General features: G+C 39.7%; 1 long non-coding RNA gene across 1 annotated transcript; it reads left to right on the top strand.

Moving 5' to 3' along the window:
* Positions 1–1,202: 1,202 nt before the first annotated feature.
* LOC106399877 lies at positions 1,203–7,279 on the top strand. Its single transcript, XR_007325740.1, has 2 exons — positions 1,203–5,795; positions 5,922–7,279. It is a non-coding gene; the product is annotated as an uncharacterized LOC106399877 (long non-coding RNA).
* Positions 7,280–7,498: the final 219 nt, after the last annotated feature.

Raw genomic sequence — 7,498 nt, 5'->3', positions numbered from 1 at the left:
CAAGGACAAGGGCTTCAAGCCTGAACTGGCCAAGGCCTAGGTTCAGAACCATCATGTCTGATCCATCAGACCACATCACAATCACACAGGATATAGGTTAAGTAATCAGAAAGTGGAGATGGGTGTAACCAACAATCCGATCAGGCCATAGACTCAGGCGGCTAGGCACCGGCTATGCCCAATGGACTGCAGCCACACCACTAACCTTAGGAATCCGTTCTCCAGGCGCTGGTTCCTTCTCCTTCTCCTTCTCCTTATCCTTCTGTCTGGTATCCATTCTCCAGTACTTGTCTCACACGATCAGGGCTTGGCCGGAATCAGATCAAGCACCACCACAACTGGTTTCTCTTCAAGTCGCCGGCCTCTCTCTCTCTTCTTTGTTTCACGATTTTCTCAGGGTTTTCCCTAGGGAAATTGATGCCCAAAATCGACCCCAGGGGTCTGTATATATATATAGAGAGAGAGAGCCAATAACTGCCCTGGTCAGACAGTTACAATCGATTGGGCCCAACTGCTCCGAACCGCCCCCAACCGCTCCAACTGCTCCCTTGGCAGTTTCCTCCATCGAAAACCATCCCCCAGGCCCTTGGCCAAGCCTTGGTTCAAGCCTGAATGCATATGGACCCATCGTCCCACATGAGCCATCGGCACGGCCCGGTAACTGCTCGACCACGACCACACTGGTCCGGACCGGAACACTCCTCCAAGTCGAGATGAGCTGTCCCCCAACTGTCCCCAGCTGAGTGAGCTAACCCATCAGCTCCAGTAAGCTGGCCAAGACTGAATGAGCTAGGTCCACACTTCCTCCAGCTGCTTGAGCTTGAACCAGAACTCATCCAGCTCCCCAAACACTCGTCCAGCTCCTTCTAACTTGTCTCCAACGTTTCCTGGTTAAGTCTCAGCTGCTAGCCTTCCTTAACCTTCAGATTGGGCCATGATGCGCTTGTCTCAAGGTCTTTCGACCTGATTGGTACGTCTCCTCGCACCATGGCCCGTCCGGACGATCCTATCTAGGATCGGGGATATGACAAAGAGACTAATGGATAACCTGTTTTTAACTGGAGCATCCAAGTAGTCTTGTTCTATTTTCACAGGATTTTTAGGAAGATCCATTCGACTACTCACATCAAGGACCGCGTCTTGACACTAGAAAACCCTTGGATGATGATCTAGGTCCCATATTTGATGAGGAAGATGAGCTGGTCCAACCTTTGAAGCGGAAGCACCAAGCGTAACATCCATCATCATGGAGAACCAACTTTGCTTTGATCCCGGCACAACTCCTACACCTTTGTCCACATACATTCAAGAGCACTATGAGAAACTTGATTTGATTAATTCTCTGCCTGAAATGTTTGTTAAGATCAATTCTGAAGATGTGAAACATTTTGGTTTTGACAAAGTTAAAGAATTTTGTGTTTCAAACTCTATTTCTGAAAACATGGTTAACTCTTTTCAATTGTTTGAACCTGATAAACTTTCTGATCAAAAACGTTTTCAAATTGGCAATGACATCAATTCTAATCTTGCTTTGAGTTTTGATCAGTTTCTGAAACATAGCAAGGGTTTTGATCATCTTGAAAAGTTATTAGAGTTTGGTTTGTAACAACCTGTTTTATGTGCTAGAAAATCATTTGATTCATTTGTCTTCAAATAAAATGGCTTTGATCTGAGTTTTCATAAACATGAACTGATCACTGGTGATTTGTTTGCATCCACTTGTGCCTTGGACGAACTAATGATTTTTAAGACTGTGTTGGAACAGAGATCACCTAGAGTTGAAACCGATTTTTGTGATTTTGTTTTGAAGTTTGATATCTTGTGTGTTGAAACTGATAAAACTTTGGCGTAATTTGAGATCATTGCTTGAGATTGTGTTGTTTTGAGCTTTGATGTTATTTTGGTTTACAACACATTCTTTGAAAAACATATTGAGCTTTTAATAAGTGATTCTCAATCCGAACTTACTCTTTTGTGTTCTGATTTTGAGAAGGATAGGCACGTTTTGAAAATGTTCAATATTATTTTGTGCCTTGATACCATTCTGGTCTATAATGCTTACTTTGATGTGCATTTTGAAAGGCTGAAACGTGTGCTACATGTTCTTGGGAAAGAGACGTTGATTGCTTATTTGAGCAAGTACATGTCTTGCACATATGATCCTGGTATTCTAGTTTCTGTTTTGAGTGTCCAGTATAAACAGATTCAGTCTCAAAGAAATGTAAGGAACAAAAGCATAGACCGTGCTTATCAGCCTAAGATTTGGAGATAGAAGTACTTGAGGAAAACAACTTCAAAACTCCAAGGAAGTTTCTTTCCAAAATTTTCCTTCACTATATTTTACATGTTCTTTAGATTCTTTGTGCCTGATTAATTTCCTTTTGATACATGTAAAACAGATTTGAGGTCCTTTTCAAGAGGGAGGGAATGATGCGCCCTTGGGTAGCGCACCGGGCAAAACATACATGCATGGCTTGATCATGGAAAGCAGTAAAGATATATGTTCATTGTTTGACCCATATCTTCCAAACCACGAGGCTTCTATGTATGAAATCACTTGTAGAATGTTCTCAACTCAATTATGGAGCTCCTCGAAGAAGAATCAGATCAAACGGAGTTCATATGTGACAGTTATGCCATTTACAAATCATGTAGTCTTCAGTTCTCGCGAATTCAGAACACCCGAGAAGTTGGAAATGGCTAACCTTCTTTCTGATGAACCAGCGACCAATTCAATCATCCCAAAGGTGATTATTCATGTTCTAAATGTCCATGAAAGTTTTGGGCTTGATGGTTTACAAAAAGAATCAAAAATAGACTTGTTTGGACCAAATGGAGAAACCGATAAAAATTGGCTAAGGAAAAAATATGGATTTCGACCAGACCTTAAAGAGACATGTCTTGGCCCATATCAGGAGCATATTATTCACTTTTCAAAGTCATGGTCGTTGCTATATCAAGAGGCAGCCCAAGTTTCAGTCAAAGACTTTATTTAGTCAAGTCTTTGTTTATATTTCCAATGTTTTGTTTTTAGCACATTCTTCTTTGGATCTCTACAACTTGTAATCCTATAAATAATGCCTAAGAGCCACGAAATAAGACAAACTTTTTCCCCTTTTTATTGAGTTTATCTCCTTTGTTCTTTGTAGAATACTTCTTTTTTCTTGGTGTGGTTAGCTCCAAGTAAACTTCTCTATTTCGTTGGATGTGCATCATATCAAGCAACATATAGAAACCTTTCTTTTGTTGGACTTGTGCGTCATATCAAGCAACAACTGGAGTTTGGTAGTATCAAGAGACTTTCCGACCCTCTTGTATCACCGTTCAATCCATCAGTTCTCCCTTTTGGCGAGTTCATATCCCTTAAGTCCAATTGAGTGATCCTTCCCTATTTTAGGGCATGCCTTTCTATATATTTTTTAAATGAGAGCACTAAGTTGGAATTGCCGAGGAATGAGAAGTAAGTGGACTATAAGTTATTTAAGGGAGATATGGCATAAACATAAGCCAGATTTTTTATTTTTATCGGAGACAAAGCAAGAGTTTGAGTTTGTTCATGAATTTCAATCTCATTTTGGATTTGATAATCTTGTCACAGTGGATCCAGTGGGACGGAGAGGTGGCTAGCACTTTATTACAATAATGAGTATCAGGTTAATGTTTTATATTCAAGTAATCGAATGATAGATGTGGAAGCAGTGGCTCTTGGGAAAAACAGTATATATGACGTTTGTGTATGGAGATCCAGTTCAAGATCTACGAGAACAAGTGTGGGAACGCTTAACTTGATATGAAATTTCACGATCCGAACCTTGATTTATTATTGGTGATTTATTATTGGTGATTTAAATGAGATCACAGGAAATCATGAAAAAGAGGGTGGAGCTTTGAGAAGTGCGAACTCATTTGTTCCTTTTAATAATATGATAAGGAATTGTAGATTACTGGAGTTTCCTGTTAAGGGAAATAAGTTGTCATGGCAAGGAAGAAAGGGCAAAGGCAAAGGGGCAGTAATGGTTAGATGTCGTTTAGATCGTGCATTTGTGAATGAGGAGTGGCACACTCTATTCCCCTGTTCTTATACAGAATATTTAGGGATGGTGGCATCGGATCACCGCCCAGTGGTGGCTTACTTAGAAGATAAAGTTCTCCGGAGAAAATGGCAGTTTAGATTTGATAAGAGATGGGTTAGACAAGAAGGCCTTATGGAATCTATCTATCTATACTAATAAAGAACAGTTTGTTCTCTTCTCATTAAGCCACATAGGCATCCACGTAGATAAGTCACTCTCGGCAGCGGTGACACGTGTTGAGTTTTGTCCAAACTCATCGTTTCATTAAAATAAGAGAATGCGACGTAGATCTTCTTTCATCTTTTCTAAAATCCTAAGCGTTTCACCTCCTACGGTTTCCAGATTGATAATGAACTTTAATAATCATCAATAGAAACGTCCCCTTCAATCACATGTCCTAAATTCACATCTACTCCCTTCCAAGCTTTCTCTATCGTCATGATTCACATGGGATTCAAAGCTTTTAGCAGAAAGTTGGATTCATAAGACTCCTTAGTCCGACGTCACCGTCGCTCCAACAAATGAAGCCTCTGCCAGCCTCGGTCGTAAATGGAAGTGGAATCAAGGTATCGGATCCCTCTCCCCAGCTTCCTGTCTTCAGAACGCTGATTGCAGTCAGTTGATTGGATTGAAGGAAAGACATCACTTTGCAAATCGAAATTAGGTTAGAGCCGGATACTGTTGCTTCCTTTTGCTTACTGATAAGATTGAATATTGATATTGACATCGTCTCTATGTATTAAATTTTATGATACTTTGATGATGATATATATTTTAATTTGATTGGAAATAAGTGGTTCAACAGATGCCACCAAGCTCTATAACCACAGCTGGTGGTCCGCCTGCTCTAACTCCTGCACCACCTTCCAAACTGATGTTCAGGTAGTTTAGTTATCCAAAGTGTTTTTCCTCTCTTCTTTTAGTTTATCACTCACTATATATCTCAAACTCGATAGATCAACAGACCCGAGTTCTACCAGAAGCAGGAAGAAGTGACGGTCTCAATTTTCTCCAAAGCATAACGTAAAAAGTCGAGTTTGATGACCAGATTGTGAGTATCATTCGATCAGATAAATGCATTACCTTTAACTGAACCTATCTTGCTTTGTGATTTGGCACTGCGTACTGATTTGAGATATCTATTCAGGTTATGTTTTTCAGTTGATGATGTTTCTCATTTTGCTGGAGAAGAAGCTTATCTTTACTAACCAAGTTTGTTTGGGAAGGTGTATATATTCGTCAACTTGAATAGTGGGTTTTGTCCATGCCTTTACTAAATCAATATTCATGTGTTATATAGATAGTACGTGAAGTGCATATATAAAGTTTTTGGAGCCAAATGTTGAGATCCGTCTCGCAAAAGCTGAGATAGTAACTTGGGCATCCCTTGAATATGGAAAAGGGATAGCTCTTCTGCCTAAACCTAATCTCGCATCAGTTTTTTTAAAACAGCGAAGTCTTTATTTCTGCTTACTTTTTCGCTTTGTTTTAATCTATTCATAACAGCCGTGTGTGCCGTGATACAGGGCTCGGTGGACGTTGTGTTTATGAGAAGAACTGATGAATTCCAAGCTATGAAGAGACACAACAATGTACTGTTGCATCATGCATGGACGGTTAATGGATCAAAAGATTCTGGATGGAAATACTGAGGTTGCTCCTGTTGCAACTCGAGTCCATGTAAATGGATTGAAGGAAGGATTGAGAGGACTGTTTCCATTGGTATGTCCAGCTATTTTTTTTTGTCTTTCTTTCCTTCAAAAGAGAATAGTTGAGTTTGCTAGCTGATTCTTTTGATGATTGCACTCATAAAGACTAAAACAAGCCACTGATTGTTGTGACAAGCAGTTGGAGGCAGGAAAAGAAGACTAGGAAGATGCACATCTCCTTCTGTGAGACACCTTCCAATGTAAGTGTTAATGACTCTGAGCTCGAGTCCGATGTAAGTGTTTATGACGAATTTGATATGGTTTTATGTCTCCTTTGATGAATGTATGTGTTTACTGTATTAACTGTTTCTATATGGATAAAGAAAAGTTTTACATCAACATTGTGGTCGTAGGAAGAGACGACTCTGGAAAATCGACAGACACTGGTCACTTGATCGACAAGCTTCATGGTTTAGGAAGTTTTAGACCACCGAGTACTACTGCACTGTCTTTGCTGCTTCTTATCTTGATTTCATCAAGAACATGGTTAGTGGTACCTCCCAGGATGATTGTGTTGTTTTTATCATTGACTCCACCATTGGTGGTTTCAAAGTTGGTATCTCTAAGGATGGACAGACCCCATGAGCACACTCTCCTTGCTTCACCCTTGATGTCAAGCAATGATTTTTTTTTCTGTAATAAGGTGAACTAGCTTTTCATTTTTCATTGCTTGATGTGACCATACTCTTTTGATACGATACTAACATCAATTCATGTCTTTTGTTGTTTTTCTGTTGCAGATGAATGCAACTACCCCCATATACTCCAAGGGTAAGTACAATGAGATTATCAGGGAGGTGTTTTCTTACTTAAAGAAGTTTGGATACGACACTTGAAAAATTCCATTCGTCCCCATCTCTGCTTTTGAGGATGACAACATGATTGAGACGTCCACCAACCTTGACTGGTATAATGGACCAACTCTCGTTGAGGTTTTTGACCAGATCAACGAGCCCAAGCGGCCCTCAGATAAGCCCCTCCGTCTTCCAGTCCAGGATATTTAAGGGTTGTATTGGAACGGTGCCAGTGGGTCGTGTGGAGCCTGGGTATGGTTGTCACCTCTGCACTCTGGCCAGCGTGTTGGATATGATCAGAGACAGATATATTAAGATACAAAAGCAGATAAAATGAGCAGAGAGTCATGCGTTTGTGGAGCAACTCTATGGATGAGAGCACTTTAGAAAAGGAGGCCACGATGGATCTGTATTTGTACAGCTTCATGGAATGCAAAAGGAGCATCTTTTGGACATCACTTTTCCAAACATCCTTCACTTGCAAGTAAATGATGGTCAAAATATGTTTAATCAAGATTTGTGCTCACAAAAAATTATACGTATTTATTAAAGGTTTACAAGTGCTTTCAGTATTGTAACTGTGATTGGTCATATACGTTCTCTTCTGGTGAAGTTAGGAGAGGTACTTAGAACTAAAGGAGGAAGAGGATGTATTATTATATTAAGGCTCCCAAGAATAAAGATACTATACTTTGATCCAACCGAGTAAAAAGAAACATGATTTTGGTAATGATAGTCTTAGTAGTTGTGTTATCCAATATTGTTTGTTCTCAATTACGTACGAGTAGTAAGTCTATGTTCACTTTTGCAGGATAACAGATCATATGGTATAACATTTTTGTGTGGAAAAAAAATTCAAGGGGGAAAGGTTTGGCTAAAAATTTTAGTCTATAGATATTAATATACTATAGAAAAAAACTAC

The sequence above is a fragment of the Brassica napus genome, chromosome C7 (assembly GCF_020379485.1).
Source record: "Brassica napus cultivar Da-Ae chromosome C7, Da-Ae, whole genome shotgun sequence".
NCBI classification, from domain to species: domain Eukaryota; kingdom Viridiplantae; phylum Streptophyta; class Magnoliopsida; order Brassicales; family Brassicaceae; genus Brassica; species Brassica napus.
The sequence above is the reverse complement of the archived record's forward strand: the minus strand, read 5'-3'. Positions and strand labels throughout refer to the sequence as shown.